Consider the following 17645-nt stretch of genomic DNA (forward strand, 5'->3'; position numbering starts at 1 on the left):
CATAGTCCATCTTGCCTCCTGGTTGCTTTTTCTGTCCTGGTCATGGTCCTGATGAATCTGCAGCTCATGCCAGGAACACAGGAGTGCAAAACGGGAGAATTCACCCTCAGGATTGGACGCCATCAAAATCGAAACGTAGCATGTACGATTTTTGACCTTGAAAAACGTTTCCATCCGCTTCATGTTTGCGTCATGCATGTGACTTCTTCAGTGCAAACCTCAGACTTGTGAGCGAATAGAAATCCTGTTTCATTTTCACTTCATTAGACCTGATGTTACAGTATTGAGGAAAAGCAGACTGCGGTATATGAGTGATGGAGCTGTCGGGTATGAGGAATGCTGGGAGGGAGAGAGAGAGAGAGAGAGAGAGAGAGCACCAGAACCCTGGATCTCGAATCATCTCAGAGTTTAATCAGCAAGAATGAGAGTGAGAACATGGCTTTCTCTCCTATTTCCACCCTGCCAATCATCCTGTACTGCATTCTCATTATAGCCATCAGCCCAGGAGAGAGAGAGAGAGACAGCGAGAGAGGGAGAGACAGACAATGAGAATATGAAGAAGAAGAGACCTGAAATGAGAAGAAAGGCACTTAGATACACAAATCGGAGAATGTGTGAAGTGGATATTCATGCCGGTTTAATGTCGTGCGGTGGCCTGGCAGCGACGACCATGAGCAAATGTTCATGAGAGATAGAGACACACACACACACACGCGCGGGTGTCTGTGTGTCAGAGAGACTGTAAATCTGTTGACTATTGTCCATCCGACGATGTTATGAAATGGATTTGGAGAGATGGAGAGAATGGGGGGGGGATGGGGTAGGGAGGGGGAGATACAGAGCATTGTGTCATTTGTGTCATCTGGGATCAGATTGAAAATGTTGATAAAAAAAAACAAAAGTAGGGGGAAAAAAACTTTGGGTAGTGTTTCTTTTTTTTAGGCAAAACACACACACACACACACACACACACACACACACACACCTCCACACAGGGTGATTGAATGTGAATTAAAATGCAAATGTGGCTGGGCTAGTTTTCCTCTGCCCAAGCTGCAGATGGGAAGTGTTTGAACAAGACAGCACGTAGCATTTTGGAATATTAAGAAGACCAGTCAAACACACACACACACACACACACACACACACACACACACACACACAAACAGACGCTTGTCAAACAAATGGAAGCCCGTTTGCACAATCCTGGCATGACTTCTCTGCCTCCAAACCGAGTTGGCTTCACAGATCTGTGGCTCATAGCATGCTAGGCTCAATTGGCTCAATGTAAAAAAAAATAAATAAATAAAAAAAATTTTAACAAAAGGATTTGGCGATTTTTGCAATTGCAGAAATGAACGCAAAATCGAGGAAACACTTCAATATTCAGATGAGCTTGCAATTTTTCAAAATTACCGCAGATTTTTTGCAGATCCGGGCTGAGACGCATCATGTGACGTCATCACAACACGCAATCAGCCGAAGCTGTCTTTCGTTTCACGTGCGTCGGACATGAGTACAGCTAAAAGTTCTCATTTACCAACTAACATCACTGTGAAAGACCGTGCAAAACTATTTCACTATTTCATGCACCTGCGATTTCACCAATTCAACAAAAAAAAAAGTACAAAAACCCTCTGCAAGTTAGAGCACAAAATCAAAGAGAGACATCAGTACAGAAGATGTGCTCACAGAAACCAAGGCAAAAAGATTAACACAGGAAATCTATGTGCTGTGTGTGTGTGTGTGTGTGTGTGTGTGTGTGTGTGTGTGAAACGGTGAAATGCTGAGTGATGTGGTGGTGTAGTGAAGCGGAGTTACTGTTAGCACCCTGAAGGTGATTTTATTTTCCTATAATGGCACGTCCCCAAGTTACGTTTAATGTTCTAGAACGTTGGTGAAATAAGTTACTTCCTGTTCCTGTTGATGTCAGAAAACTTAATGTTACAGCTTCGGCAAACAAATTTAGACTTGGGCCGATTCCTAGGAAACGATCAGGATGTGTGTGCGAGAGATTAGCTGAATAAAGTCTAGAGGAAAAGTTAAAGAAGAAAAGCATGGGGGATGTCGGGCATGAAGAAGAAGCTGTTGGCTGTTTATGGGATGTGACATTTTTGTGCCAATCAAGAGAATCTCAAGTGTTTGATATTTTACCAAGCTATCCTTTAGCTGCAGTGGACAGTTTGTTGCATATAAATACAGCACATACAGTACGTCCTCAACCTGTCAAGGTCGTCTGAGAGGATCATGGGAGATCTTTATCAAGCGTTTCTTGTTAAATGCAAGTACACTTGATTTTTGGATTATTTAAACATAATACGCTTTCATTAGCCTCGCGAGAATGTGTTGTGAGAATGTTGACTGCTCGTATTTATCTCCAGTTTCTGAATATGGTCATCTCTGTAAAATAACATATAAAGGGTACATTTTCACCCCCCCCCCCACACACACACACACACACACGGGGAGAGAGAGAATGAGGTCTGGGCAGCGCTGTCACTGTGTTTTGGCGTGATGAGCTCTGAGTAACGTTGCTCACCTCTCAGTCAGCACAGCCCACGCAACAGCTCCGAGTCTGTCATCACAACACACACACTCACACTGATCCCTCGTATCCGAGCAGAAATCTCATCGCAGGGATTTACTCCGAGTGAATCAAAATTGATCTTTCAAATCTTTTTGTACGGCCAACATGATAGTAGGTCTAAAAAACATTCTGATGACGCATCCTGTACCAGTCTTGTGTACATCCAATAAAATAAACCTTTTTTTTTTTTTTTTTTTTTTTTTTTTTTTTTTTAAATGACATTGTTGTTAAGGGGTCTGGCCAAATTAGCATTAAACGTTCGTCAAGCTCCGTTGCAAAATAAAAAGACTAAAAACATTTGTTCACGTTAGCTTTTCACTAGCTTTGATTCTTTGCCTCACTCTTATTTAAATGTGTCATTGCTTTTATTATCGTAAATAGTGTATTTTACTTCTATGCACTTTTTAAAATAGTATATTAATATTTTCTTTCCATCATTGCATTACTATTTGCCTTTTCACTAGTTTTACTTTATACTGAATATGTGAAAGATGCTTTAGAATTAACTATTATTATTATTATGTAGAAGATCATAGATCACTTTAATACATCACTAAAAATTGAGTTGTAATTAATAAAATTATTATTATTATTATTATTATTATTATTATTATTTTTAAAGATCTGGTGATTTAAAAATCAGGCACTTTTTGAATCTCTGAAGCTGTAGAGTTTCTGCGTCCTTGCTCCGTCCTTGAAAACACACTTGTAATCTGGCTCGATGGAAACAACCCAATCCTGAACAGAACTCGTTTAATCATTTAATCGCCTGTATGAGTGAGTGTGTGTATGTGTGTGTGTGTGTGTGTGTGTGTGTGTGTGTGTAGTTGGATGAAGCAGAAGAACTGGCATTTCCTCTGCAATCTGTCCCTGAGACAGGACTACAGCCGTCTGACCATCTGACCATGTTACATCACACACACACACACACACACACACACACACACACACACACACAATGTTATTCATTATACACAAATATGCCCAAGTGTGTTAAATAAACACGACCCAGCCAGCAGAAATGTAAATATAATGCATGAGTGATATTACAGATTGGAAAGACATGTGAAAATTTCAGTTACTGAAAATGTTTGTTCAAAAATAACAACAAAACGTCAGAATATTTTAATTGAAACAATGATTAAATAGATCTGCAATAAAGTGCCACATCTGTTAATTTAGAAGTTAATTGAGAAGTTTAGATGTTAATTATTTCTGTTATAAAGTTGGTGATTGAAAAAATGGTGATAAAAATGAAACCGTGTGCAACCACAGTTTTGGAAAAGACAAAAAGTGCAGAGTGTAACTAAAACTAATAAGGGAATTTGTTACGTCCATTAAAGATTAGAGATGCACCGATACTAAATTTCTCAGCCGATACCGAGAGCCGATTATTTCGAGTGATCTCTCGGCCGATGCCGATAGTTTGGTGGTTCTGCCTTTTCTGCCTTCTTTTAAATGAATAATAATTAATCCCACAATTCTGAAAGAAATGCAAATAAAAACCGTATTCTCTCCATTTCAACAAGTTGTTTCACAGTAACCGGTCTCATAAACAGAAAACACATCACTCACATTAACATTAACACATGAACTCAATTCTGAAGATTAAAGGAAGATTTCTTAACGTATTGAATGTTATTAATTCATATTATGAAGCGGCTCATGAATATGATCTGCCACACGGTTGTATAGCTCTGGTAAGCAGACGTCCGCAAAATAACGCCGACTCTGTAAAGGTGTCTTACCAGTCGCTGAAATCCCGTGTCTTTCACTACGGAGAATGGTTGATCATCAAGCGCCATAAACTCTGTTACTTTCCGAGTACTTTCTCGAGCTTTTGTGCTTCAGATTTGAATTTTCTAGTGCTGTCAAATACTTGCGCGATAGAGGGAGTCACGCTAGCCTTTGTTTGGCATTTAGCTTTTTTAGCCGAAGCAGCCTCCGCTTTAGCTTTGACAATTCAAAGTAATTCCACACAAGAGACATCCTCTTTACACAGCACAAATTCGATGTGTTTTCCTTCCCTCTTTTGATTGACAGGATATAATCGGCCCTGATCGTCGTATGTTTTTTAAATGATACCGATTATTGGCCGATGCATCGGTGCATCTCTAGTATAGAAATATATTTTTAAACCCATTATATGCTTAAAAACATAACAGCATAATGATAATAAATGAGACTGTAAATAAGAATTATATAACGTCACATTAATTATATTATTACCTTTAATTAAATAAACCTGATCATCGGATGTTTTTAAACCATCAGCCGATAGCCGGTACATCGGTGCATCTCTATTAAAGACATTATTATTTTGTATGCTAATAGATCATATTTTTTAGCCTTGTTACACGGGGAATATTTTTCATATACCCGAAATGTACACTGCGGTTCCAGCTCACATTAAAAAACAAACAAGGAAAAAAAAAAGTAGTGAATGAAAAATTTAATTTGTTTTTTTTCCTCAGAAATAATAATAACATATAATAACAATAAAATCGAAGCCTCCAATGCACAGTTCATCAGAATCCCAAACAACCTTCTTCATTCCATGTGCTCACCACACATGGTAGTTTATTTTCTTGGTTATCTTCTGCGTAAATAAAAACACAGAAAATGCGATGTTTCTGTGTTTGTATTCTTGGCTGATCCTGGAGCAGGTCTTCCTGGAAGAGGTTCTGCGTGTAGCCTGTGAGTTAGTGTGTGGACTTCAGCACTGTGTGAATAATATACACTTCTGCTTGACTTTTTCCAGAGGAAAACAATGACAAAAACAACAATCATCCTTAATTATTAAGGAAGAGTTTGAAAAAGCATTCTCTCGCTCACACACACACACACACACACACACACACACACACACACACACACACACAACCCCCCCTCAGTCTCTCTCACTGACTATGTTTACATGGACAGCAGTAATCTAATTACTGACCTTATTCTGAATAAGACAATATTGTGATTAAGGTATTTACATGAGTCGCTTTTAGAATACTCCTTTCATGTTTTACATGTTATAGAACACAGATAGATTAACTGCACACATCATTACGTCACCGATCCACGCCGTCTGACGTTCCCTTCAGAATTTCACGTATCAACATACAGTTCGTCTTCGTTATGGTACCGTATACAGTTTTGGGTGTTTCCGTTTTTATATTTAACTTTACGGAAGCTGCAGTTAATTATTTGTCATGCTATATGTGCAAATAGACGACTGCTTGAAGCCGTGGGCTGCGTCCCAAACCGCATATTTATCTACTATGTAGTAGCCAAGATATGTGTATTTAACCTACTATATAGTAGGTAAGTACGTGGTTTCAGACGCAGCCGTGCTCTCTTGTTTGCCATTAAACGCTTGAACACTGCCGTGTGTGTACGTGTCCTGTCGCAAAATGCGGTGAGAACTCCCACACGACGTTAATAGTGTGATTAAGGTGTGTACATGTCTCAGTACGTTTACATGGACAGCAATAATCCAATGTTAACCTGATTAAGACGATACTCGATTATTGATGATCTCAATCCGATTAAAGTCCTACTCAATGTTAACACAAATTGAATTAAGACATGTGGAGTATTTCTGTTTTAGTCACAGCTTGTTAAAAAAATGCAGCTTGTTACCAAGAAACCGCAAAGAAGCCTAAACTCCTCGGTCACGAAGATGTCGTAAAACCGCTGTTCTAGAAAATTTATCAACACCTTCTGAGCAGAAACATTCTTGATTTATCGGGAAATGTGATGCTGAAATGTAAACATCAGCTGTTTGTAGGATATGAGTGTAATTTCTCGCAGCGCGTATGTTATTTCATTCCTTTTAAAATCATGCTCTATTATAAGCTGGTGTGTGACATGCAGCCGGTTCTTGTGAAAAGCGGAATTAGAAATTTTTTTTTTTTTACTCCTCTGTAAAACGAGTCGTGTCGAGTGTTAATCTGACTCGATCCTGAGTGCATCACTGCTGATGTGTTGCCGCCTCTCTGCCCTATGCTCCAAAACACTTCCTGGTGTGATTTTTATCTCTAGCGTTTTCCACGCAGAACAAACAGACACTCGAATGTTGTTAAGACCTGAATCGTCATCTTATAGATAAGAGTGCGCTAGTGGTGTTACGCCATGAAATTTTCAGTAGGAAATAAACAAGTCTTAAAAAATCTCAGTTTCATGTTGTCATGGTATTAATCAACCGTTTTTTTTGTTTGTTTGTTTGTTTTAAAAGGACAAAAAGGAAAAAGATCAAATCTTCTTGTTGTTCTTCCTTAACAACATTTTTAATGAAAGTGAAATGTGAGGCAGCGTTACCCAAAATGAGAATGTTGTCTGGTTTAGTTATGCTCAGCATTGCCGTGATTATAACACACGATGTTTATCCAACACGCAGATAAGGTTAGAAACGTCCTCTGAGCAACAGCAGCGGAACTGGCGTAACAGAACATAGTGGATTATTACGCTTGTGTTATATAAACATTTAATCTTCTCTACATACTCAGTACATTTACATGGACAACAATAATCACATATTAACCCGATTAAGACAATACTTTGATTAAGGAACTATCATGTAAACAGCGATCGTTGATGAATTTAATCCGATTAAAGTCATACTCGAAGTAAACACAAATCGAATTAAGACACGTGGAGTATTCTTGTTTTTTTTACATTATCGAAGTGCACTATAAACATGTAAACACCTTAATGACACTGTTAACATCGTGTGGGAGTTCTCACCGCATTTTGCGACAGGACATGTACACACACGACAGTGTTCAAGCGTTTGATGGCAAACAGGAGAGCACGGCTGCGTCCGAAACCGTGTACTTACCTACTATATAGTAGGCGAAAAGCATATCTCGGCATGTATTAGAAATACATGTATTTCTGTACACTATGTAGACGGTAAGTACGCGGTTTGGGACGCAGCCCCCGGCTTCAAGCAGTCATCTATTTGCACGTACAGCATGAGAAATAATTAACTGCACTTGAAGCTTTCATAAAATGAAAAATGAAACACCCACAACTGTATACGGTACCATAACGAAGACGAACTGTATGTTGATACGTGAAATTCTGGAGGGACGTCGGATGGCGTGGCGCGGTGACGTAATGACGTGTGCTGTAAATCGATCTATGTTCTATAACATGTAAAACAGGAACATGAAAGGAATAGTCGAAAAGCGACTCATGTAAACACCTTAATCACAATATTGTCTTATTCAGAATAAGTTCAGTAATTAGATTACTGTTGTCCATGTAAACGTAGTCAGTGTTGTACTGCTTTTATTTCTTTCATTATTTTTTAAGTAATTACTAAAATTATATTCCGTTACATTATATATTACCAGGTCTCCAAAGCTTTGCATATTTTGCTCCATTAGAATCTCTACAATTTAACACACCAACATTTGCAGGGTTTGTTTTTCACCCCTAATTAAAAGAACAGATGAGCCGCTCCGGATATGAATCTGGAATGACTGACAGTCGCGTAGGTGTTTTTGAACTACCTGGAAGCCCCGTCCTGTGCTTCCATCTTGCGTGCTTGTGACTCGACTTGGGGCACTTCCACTTTCTGTTGCAGTAAACAGAGAATGTTCTGGAATAAATGCATAGCTAACACGCGTATACAGCTAACATCGCGTAACTAGATTTTGGCGATGTCGCCAAAAAATTGTGACCGAAAATGAGGGGGGAAAAAGCCACTTTTTTTTTTTTTTTTTCCCTTGCAAAAGATACCTAAAGAGATTAAAATGGTTTATAATGAAGTGGACAAATCTCCAAATCGAACACTTTATAAATTATTTTAATGGTGTTGATTGTTAGAAATGGGAACTTGTTAAACTGGAAATGGTGGAAATGCTGATTTTATTGTATTTATTTATTTTCTGTCAGTTCTGGGAGATTAAAACGTTTATCTTTTAAATAGCAAGCAGGGGGAAAAATGAATATTGCAAAGTTCTAGTACTGTAGTGTTGTTTTGGATAAATCCAGATTGATCACTTGTTTTTGTGCCGTTTCACCCGGATACAAAATTGATGAGAACCACTGTAGTAATGACTATGATGAACAAGTATATATTAATCTAGAGAAATGTACAGTTTTAATTGAACAGATGCAAGTTAAGTGGAGAATAAAGCAGTAGGTAAGGCGAGAGCTGGGTCAGTATGGAGGACGCTGACCGAGGGAGGACACTCGAGCAGAAGAGCCTGATGTGATTAATGAGCTCCTCCACTGTCTCTTGGGTGATGTTTAGCCTGGACACATTAAGCAAATTTGATTTGCTGCTTCTTCTGTACCTAATTAGATTTCTGTGTCTAGACGAGCTGTTAGCATGTGAGCACCGGCTTCTTACAAGCGAGACCGCGCTCTAATTAAATTACTGACTGTTTAGATTTTAAGGATGAAGAGTATAAAAAAAAAATGACACTAACCAGATTTCATCTTCTTTAAAAGTTCATTTTAAGGTCGTAAAATGATTCAGAGTATAAAAGCTTGTGCTTTTAGCGCGCTAGTGTTTCAAGGTTGTAGTTTACTTTTGAAACTTGTTTAAGGTAGAAACCGTGAAGTGCAAAAGTTTGTGTCCCCAATGTTTTAATGATGGAATATTCATCTCTATAGTACTATTCAGGAAAAAAAAGTTTTATCTGGAAAATATCTTGCTCCCTTTCAAAGGGAACTTCGACGTTGCATTTAGCATAACAGTATGGAAACGCTTTGTGCACATGACCGGTATCTGAAGCTTGTGTAAAATCATGCCTCTACTTATAGGCCTGCCATGATCAGGTGACGTGGCAATTAAGCGCGTCGCATGATATATATATGGCACCTGTGAACCACGCCGCCAGCCTTATTATCTTCAGCGAGACTGCATGTCTGTTGTTTGTGTGACAAAAACGAGAAAGAATTCAAGAAGTGTGTAACGGCTTGCGCCCGTTTCATCACGGAGAAAAGTGCACACTTTCTGCGTAAAGTGTTAGCAGTGTAGTATGCGATGGCGGCCTCGAGAGGCTGCGCATGGTAACGCTACATTTAAGCAGCTCGACATGCGCTCTTCTCGGAAAAAAAAGCGGAAGCCGAAGCGAGTCGGGTTTCAGAGCCTCGCGGATCTGGGCCGCTGCCGAGGCAGCCAGCCGTCTCAGGTTTGGGGGATCTCTTCGATTCGGAAGAGGAGCCAGAGATGAGCGCTGCTCTATCCTCCTTCCGCTATGGAAAGGCAAAAGGGTAATAATTCCTCTCTGACTCCGAGGAGTTAGAAGGAGGTGTTAAAAACTGACAGCAGCATATAAAGAGCTGCTTGAAGTGATTACCCAGTGAAAGTAAATCCCTCACACTGCAGAAACTCCCCTGTCTTCCAGAAGTTTATGACAAAATCTCAAGCTTCTGGGGGAAAACCACATAAGACATATTCATAACCCCACGATGTTGGATTATTCAGCCATTGTGGGAATGAATGGCATGGCTATTTAGCTATGCCCAAGGTGGAGGAGGCGCTTGCTAGCTACCTCTCTCCACCGACGGCAGGTAGTTACGGGGGCCGGCTTGCATCCAAGGTGCCATTGGTGGGCAAGCCTTTGCAGTAGTAGTCTTGCTTGTGGGTCACTGCAGACAATGACAGGGTTGCAGGCCTACCAAGCAGACGTGCTGAGTGAGCTCGTCATATGGCGTGTTGTCTCGAGCTCACCTGGGCGTCCACGAGTGGAGCCTGGGCCAGCACTTGTGTGAGGGAGACCCAGAAGGCGAGTATGGCAGCCTGCCAACCCCGCAGACAGCCAGGGGAACCGGGCGGCCACAGTCGTGGTCTGCTGTTAGGCCTGATCTGAGAATGGGCATAAAGGCCAAGCAGGCAAAGAGAGCGGTCCTGAGGGGCCGTAGAGGGATGTATCTGGGGACATGAGGTTGTTAGGGCAGCTAGCCCCCAGTGCTACTGTAGGGCCTCCCCTAGCCAAGGCGGTCCCCAGGTTTTCGGTGTTCTCTGGTCAGCGAGCTGACACAGGGCAATGAAAATCTGATGCTTCCCTCCAATAGAATGTGGAATAGCTAACGTCACTAAAAGACCATCGGGCAGCGTGCAAGCTACTGCCAAACGTGTCTCCATGGGTTCTGTCTACCATAGAAAGGGTTACCGGGTCCAGTTATAGCTTGACCCCCCGCCCCTCGTTCACAGGTGTGCTCACCACAGCAGTCAGCACAGACCAGAGCCCGATGTTAGCGCAGGAAGTAAGCTCCCTTTTGGACAATGGGGCCATAGAATATGTACCCCGTTCCCCCAGGGAGGGAGGTTTACAGCCTTTATTTCCTGTTCCGCAAAAAAGTGGGAGTATGCGGCCAATTTTACATCTGCGTCATCTGAACCGTACTCTTCGGACATACAGGTTCAGAGGCTGATGCTCAAACTTATCGTTCCACAGATCCAGTTCGAGAACTGGTTTGTGGCGATAGATCTAAAAGGTGCATATTTCCATATAGGAATATCGCTAGCTTTATCCCATCACACCTTCACAAAGTGCATGGATGTCACTCTGGCTCCATTGGGACTCCAGGGCATCTGTGTACCAAACTACCTGGATGACTGGTTAAATCAGGGAGCTGGCGGTTCAACATCGAGATGTTCTCACCCACATGAAGAGCTTGGGGCTCAGGTTGAATCTCAGAAAAGTATGCTTTCCCCGGTGCAGTGGACAACTTTTCTAGGGGTTATAGGATTCTACTACGACGAGGGCGTTTCTATCCCCAACATGCGTAGTGTCAATCCTATCAACACTGAGCAAGATAAAGCTGGATCTCGAGTCCACACATGTGGCCGAGGTCACATCTGTATGCTGCTCCCCCCATCGCTCTGCTCCCACAAGCTCTAGTGAGAGTTCGCCAAGACAGTCTGCTAGTAGCACCCTTTTGGCAGCTCGAACATGGCTGAGAGATAATATCCCTGCGAGATGGCGCTCCTTGGGAGATTCCCGTCCGCAGGGATCCACTGTAGACCCAGTAAACCGTGCAATAGCTACAGTTCTGGAGCTCCTACAAGAACATTTCTCAGCGGGGTGGGCTCCTTCTACAATCAGGGTTATGTGGCCGCCATTTAGGCCAGCCATACCCCTGTTGATGGAGCCTCTTGAGGCAACATTCTCTAACTTCGAGGTTCATGCGTGGTGTCAGATGGCTGAGGCCCATCTGCAGGCCGCACATACCTTCCTGGGACCTTATGTGGTCCGGGAAGGTCTGTCGGGTGCCCCATCCGAGCCCCTAGAGAGGATCTACTGTCTCAAGCCAAAGGGCTGATTTATCACCCTCGGCCAGAACTCTGCAACTGTAGGTCTGGCCCCTGAGGGGCACCAGCTGATAGATTCTGGTCTCTCAACTGAGATTGTAGAAACCATGTTAAATGCTACAGCACCATCCACAAGGAAAGCGTATGCACTCAAGTGGCAGCTTTTGTCGTGTGGCATGAGGAACGTCACCTAGATCCAGTGAACTGCGCAATAGCTACAGTCCTGGAGTTCTCACAGAACGTTTCTCAGCAGGCTGGGCTCCTTCTACAGTCAGGGTTACTTGGCCGCCGTTTCAGCCAGCCATGCCCCTGCTGATGGAGCCTCTGTGGGGCAACATCCTCTAACTTCGAGGTTCATGCGTGGTGTCAGACGGCTGAGGCCCATCTGCAGGCCATGCATACCTTCCTGGGACCTTGCTGTGGTCTTGGAAGGTCTGTCAGGGGCCCCATTTGAGCCCTTAGGGTCAGCCTCTGAGAAGCTTCTGACTCTAAAGTTAGCTCTTTTACTGGCCCTGACATCTCTCAAGCGAGTGGGAGGGCTACAAGCTCTCTCTGTTGCCCCTCCCTGCCTTGACTTTACCCCTGCATAAGCCAAGTCCTTCCTGTATCCTAGGCCGGATTATATTCCTAAAGTGCCTACATCGGCTGCCCACCCTGTGGTGTTGCAGCCTTTCTGCCCTCCTCTGTTCCTCACACTGGAACAAGAGAGGAGAGAGGATGCACCTGCTGTGTCCAGTAAGGGCTCTCTGTACTTATGTCCACTGCTCCGGCCAGTGTCGTAAGTCGGAGCAGCTACTAGTCTGCTTTGGCAGCGACAGGAAAAGTGATGCTGTCAAAGCAGCGCATCTCTACTTGGATAGTGGAAACAATCTCTAGGGCTTACGACACGTGGTCTCGCCACGCCTCATATGAGCTCATTCCACTAGGGCGGTCGCCTCCTTGAAGGCTTTGTCCAAAGGGGTATCCTTGCAGGATGTGTGTGTGGATGCAGGGTGGTCTACGCCTCACACAGTCATTCGTTATTACAGCCTGGATATTCATTAAACCCCGGGCTCGAGTGTCTTGCAGTGACCCTCGGGTTTGGGTATTTTTGAACAGGCCGTACCCTCGGTATGACGGAGTGGGTATTCCCGTTCCCATACTGTTATGCTAAATGCAACATCGAAGTTCCCTTTGAAAGGGAACGTTGGGGTTACGCATGTAACCCTGTTCCCTGAGAAGGGAACGAGACGTTGCATAGCACTGTCATACCGGGGCAGGCCTGTGAATTGCGTCTTCGCTTCAGATAATAGAGGCTGGCGGTGTGGTTCACAGGTGCCATATATATATATCATGCGACGTGCTTAATTGCCACGTCACGTGATCATGGCAGGCCTATAAGTAGAGGCATGATTTTACGCAAGCTTCAGATACCGGTCACGTGCACAAGGCGCTCCCATACTGTTATGCTAAATGCAACGTCTCGTTCCCTTCTCAGGGAACAGGGTTACATGCGTAACCCCAACGTTTTTACCTGATCTGAACAAACCTGAGAGAGAGCGGCTACAAGCTGAACATTACAAAAAAGCTGTTCAGAGGATGTAAAAGTTTTGGAGGTGTTTATAAAGGTTAAGAGCAGACATGAAAGTTCTAAGACAATATTTATGTCAACATTTTTGTCATTGTTTTTTTTTTTTAATTCTTTTTTAAATATATCTTAACATACACTTTTAATCCATTTATGTTAAAGAAACATCTGTGAAACCAAAACAAGCTAAATGTCCTGTTGATCTACATGACGTCTTAAACGTGGCTGAAAGGGGACGTAGACATTTGCACTCAGCCCTAATTGGGGCTGATTTCATCAGTATTTTAGTAAATTTGTGTGTAAATGTTTTCGTGGCCAAAACCGAACTAAAGATTCTTGCCGGATTTACTCAAGTTTCTGTTTTTTTTTTTTTTTTTTTTTTTGGAATGCAAATCAGCTGTAATTTAGCACTTTGCTTGAAAGCACGAAAGTACCTACATGTCACATTGAGCCACGCCCACAAAATTCCATAATAGAAAATGGCGGGGGAAGTAAAGCTTGTATTGGTGTGTCCAATACAATACTCACTCACACACAGTAACTCTTACTGCTCTTGTAGGGTGCCATTACTTTTGTCCTAATTGAATGGCTAGGGTTATTTCTTGTAATGTATGGATTTGATTTGGAATAACTTTCCTTCACATGGTTAATATTAAATTGGGGTTGAGGGAAGTAAATAAGTGTTTTAAAGTCGACAGAGTAATCCGTATGTAAAATCACACTAACTCAACACTTGGAGTCATAAGCTGTAGGCACATTTCTGCAAAGCCCGGAGTGTAACATGAGATACGAACATTTTTCCATGTTTTTTTTTTTTTTTTTTTCTGTTTCTTCCGTGAGCTGTGTGTTTGTACCATGAACTTATTTTTATTTAAACCGGAGTGTAATAACGAGATGAAAATGTCGATAGAAGACTTTTTAACCAGCGAACAACAATAGAGGTAGAATGGATCTACATTAGTTATTGTTGTGGAGCGGAGTGTCTTACGCTTCACCTTTACAGAGAACAGGAGGTGAAACGAATTCGTTTGCAGCTATGAATGTCACCAAGTGGCATTTACGCCCAGAGAAAGCAAACATTAAAAAGGGCAGCTGAGACTTCCGGTGGAGCGAGACGTCCCACTGAGCGGTGGATCAGGTGCGCTGGTATGGCACATGCCACGCTTTGTGTGTGTGTGTGTGTGTGTGTGTGTGTGTGTGTGTGTGTGTGTGTGTGTGTGTGTGTGTAATATTTGGCTATGAGCATCTCAGAGGAGAGAAAGCATTCTTTAGACCCCATTACTGAAGCTGAAAGTTTAATGAGGCCGTAAAAAGGCTGAACAGGGTTCCGAGTTAATGTGCTCTGCTGTTCTGTTGGCGCTAAAAGCCACTGTGGAATCGCTCGCACACACAAACACACACACACACACAGCTCATCTGTCTTTCAGTTGTATGGTTATTAGAGGGATAATGCTTGGCCTATGTGCATCCAGTGAGACCCTGGTTTGTGATTGGCCGAGCCTCGGTGTGTGTGTGTGTGTGTGTGTGTGTGTGTGTGTGTGTGTGTGTGTGTGTGTGTGTGTGTGTGTGTGTGCTCAGAGAAAAAGCGCCCGGAGGAAGCTGTGAGGACTTTGTTCCAGCACGTGGCTAATCCGTCCTGTTGAATTTTCCTCTGTTATTTATAACTCTTTCGCTGTTCTCCCCCTTGCTGTTCTCCTCCTTGCTGTACTCGTTCACGCTGTTCTCCTCCTCGCTGTACTCGTTCACACTGTTCTCCTCCTCGCTGTACTCGTTCACACTGTTCTCCTCCTCGCTGTCTCCTCCTCGCTGTACTCGTTCACACTGTTCTCCTCCTCGCTGTTCTCCTCCTCGCTGTACTCGTTCACACTGTTCTCCTCCTCGCTGTTCTCCTCCTCGCTGTTCTCCTCCTCGCTGTTCTCCTCCTCGCTGTTCTCCTCCTCGCTGTACTCCTCCTCGCTGTACTCGTTCACGCTGTTCTCCCCCTCGCTGTACTCGTTCACGCTGTTCTCCTCCTCGCTGTACTCGTTCACACTGTTCTCCTCCTCGCTGTTCTCCTCCTCGCTGTTCTCGTTCACGCTGTTCTCGTTCACGCTGTTCTCCCCCTCGCTGTTCTCCCCCTCGCTGTTCTCCCCCTCGCTGTTCTCCCCCTCGCTGTTCTTCCCCTCGCTGTTTTCCTCCTCGCTGTTCTCCCCCTCGCTGTTCTCCCCCTCGCTGTTCTCCTCCTCGCTGTTCTCCCCCTCGCTGTTCTCCCCCTCGCTGTTCTCCCCCTCGCTGTTCTCCTCCTCGCTGTTCTTCCCCTCGCTGTTTTCCTCCTCGCTGTTCTCCCCCTCGCTGTTCTCCCCCTCGCTGTTCTCCCCCTCGCTGTTCTCCTCCTTGCTGTACTCGTTCACGCTGTTCTCCTCCTCGCTGTACTCCTCCTCGCTGTTCTCCTCCTCGCTGTACTCGTTCACGCTGTACTCCTCCTCGCTGTACTCGTTCACGCTGTACTCCTCCTCACTGTACTCGTTCACGCTGTTCTCCCCCTCGGTGTACTCGTTCATGCTGTACTCCCCCTCGCTGTACTCCCCCTCGCTGTACTCCCCCTCGGTGTACTCGTTCACGCTGGTCTTTCCCCTCGCTGTACTTGTTCACGCTGTTCTCGTTCACGCTATACTCCCCCTCGCTGTACTCCTCCTCGCTGTTTTCCTCCTCACTGTACTCATCCTAACTGTACTCCTCTTTGCTGTTCTCCCCCTCACTGTTCTTGCTATCGCTGTTCTCCTCCTTGCTGTTCTCATCCTCGCTGTACTCCTCCTCGCTGTACCCTCCTCGCTGTACTCGTTCACGCTGTACTCCTCCTCGCTGTTCTCCTTCTTGCTGTTCTCCCCCTCGCTGTTCTCGTTCACGCTGTTCTCCTCCTCGCTGTTCTCCCCCTCGCTGTACTCCTCCTCGCTGTTCTCCTCCTCGCTGTACTCGTTCACGCTGTACTCCTCCTCGCTGTTCTCCTTCTTGCTGTTCTCCCCCTCGCTGTTCTCGTTCACGCTGTTCTCCTCCTCGCTGTTCTCCCCCTCGCTGTACTCCTCCTCGCTGTTCTCCCCTTCACTGTACCCTCCTCGCTGTACTCGTTCACGCTGTACTCCTCCTTGTCCTACTCCCCCTCGCTGTACTCGTTATCGTTGTACTTACTGTACTTGTTCTCACTGTTCACGTTGTTCTCGCTCTTGCTGCACTCGTTCTCGCTGTCCTCTTTGTTCTTTCTGTCCTCACTGTACTCATCGCTGTTCTTGTCCTCACTGTTATATTTCTTATTTTCGTTCCCTCATACATTCCTCGCTGTTCTCATCCTTGCTGCAATAATCCACGCTTTTCATTCTTTTCCACAAACTTAAAAAGATTTTGCTGTATGTCTGTGCTAAAGTTATCGCTCACTCTCTGTCTGTCTCAGTCTCTTTCATTTTTCATTCCTTCTTTATTCATCTCTTTTTGTTCTTCTTGCTCCCTCTCTCATTCATTCATTCTTCATTCATTCAGTCTTCATTTCTCTCTCTCTCTTTCTCTTTCTCTCTCTCTCTCTCTTTCTCTCTCTTTCCCTCTCTTGGGTGAAGATGCGGTAATCAGCAGGAGGTGGTGAGACAGCTGAGAGCTGAGTGTTTATCAGCGTGTTCTCAGACAGGAAAAAGAAAAAAATCAGCAGCTGTGTCACTCAGTGAGGAAGCGGATCTGCTTCACGTCGTCATAATGCCGTCTGAAAGCTCGACCTCAGAACATCACACATTACCTTTTCATTACTGTACGATGAATAATTTGCGTTGCTGCGTCATCTCAGCTAAATAAAAAGATCAGGTTTAGTGTCACTGTGGTGCAGTTCACACAGAGTGGCATTTTCACATTACTGCTATGGTTTTCATAAGCTTTCATAATAAAATTCAACTCTCCAGTGACCTTACAAGAGACAAGTCCGATTTGTGAAACTGTCAGTTGTTGAGTTTAAAACAATAGTTTTATTTCTTTTAACAGATTTAAACTGTAATAAACCGAACTAAGCTGTAATGAAGAATATTAAACTGTAATAAAGAATGTTAAACTGTAATGAACAGAATTAAACTGTAACAAAGAATATTGAACTGTAATAAACTGCAGATAACTGTAATAAATGTGATTTGAAACATAATTAATAGCTATAATAAACTGCATTAAACTGTAATTAATGCTGACAGTAATCAACTATAATGAACAATGAATTA

At 43.4% G+C, this 17645-nt stretch overlaps 1 protein-coding gene across 1 annotated transcript in view; it reads left to right on the forward strand.

Annotated features, from left to right (window-relative positions):
* The window catches only part of LOC108273957 (ephrin type-A receptor 7), a 129001-nt gene that overhangs the window by 14685 nt on the left and 96671 nt on the right, over positions 1-17645 (forward strand). The window lies entirely within an intron of this gene.

This window comes from Ictalurus punctatus, chromosome 2 (genome assembly GCF_001660625.3).
Source record: "Ictalurus punctatus breed USDA103 chromosome 2, Coco_2.0, whole genome shotgun sequence".
Taxonomy (NCBI): domain Eukaryota; kingdom Metazoa; phylum Chordata; class Actinopteri; order Siluriformes; family Ictaluridae; genus Ictalurus; species Ictalurus punctatus.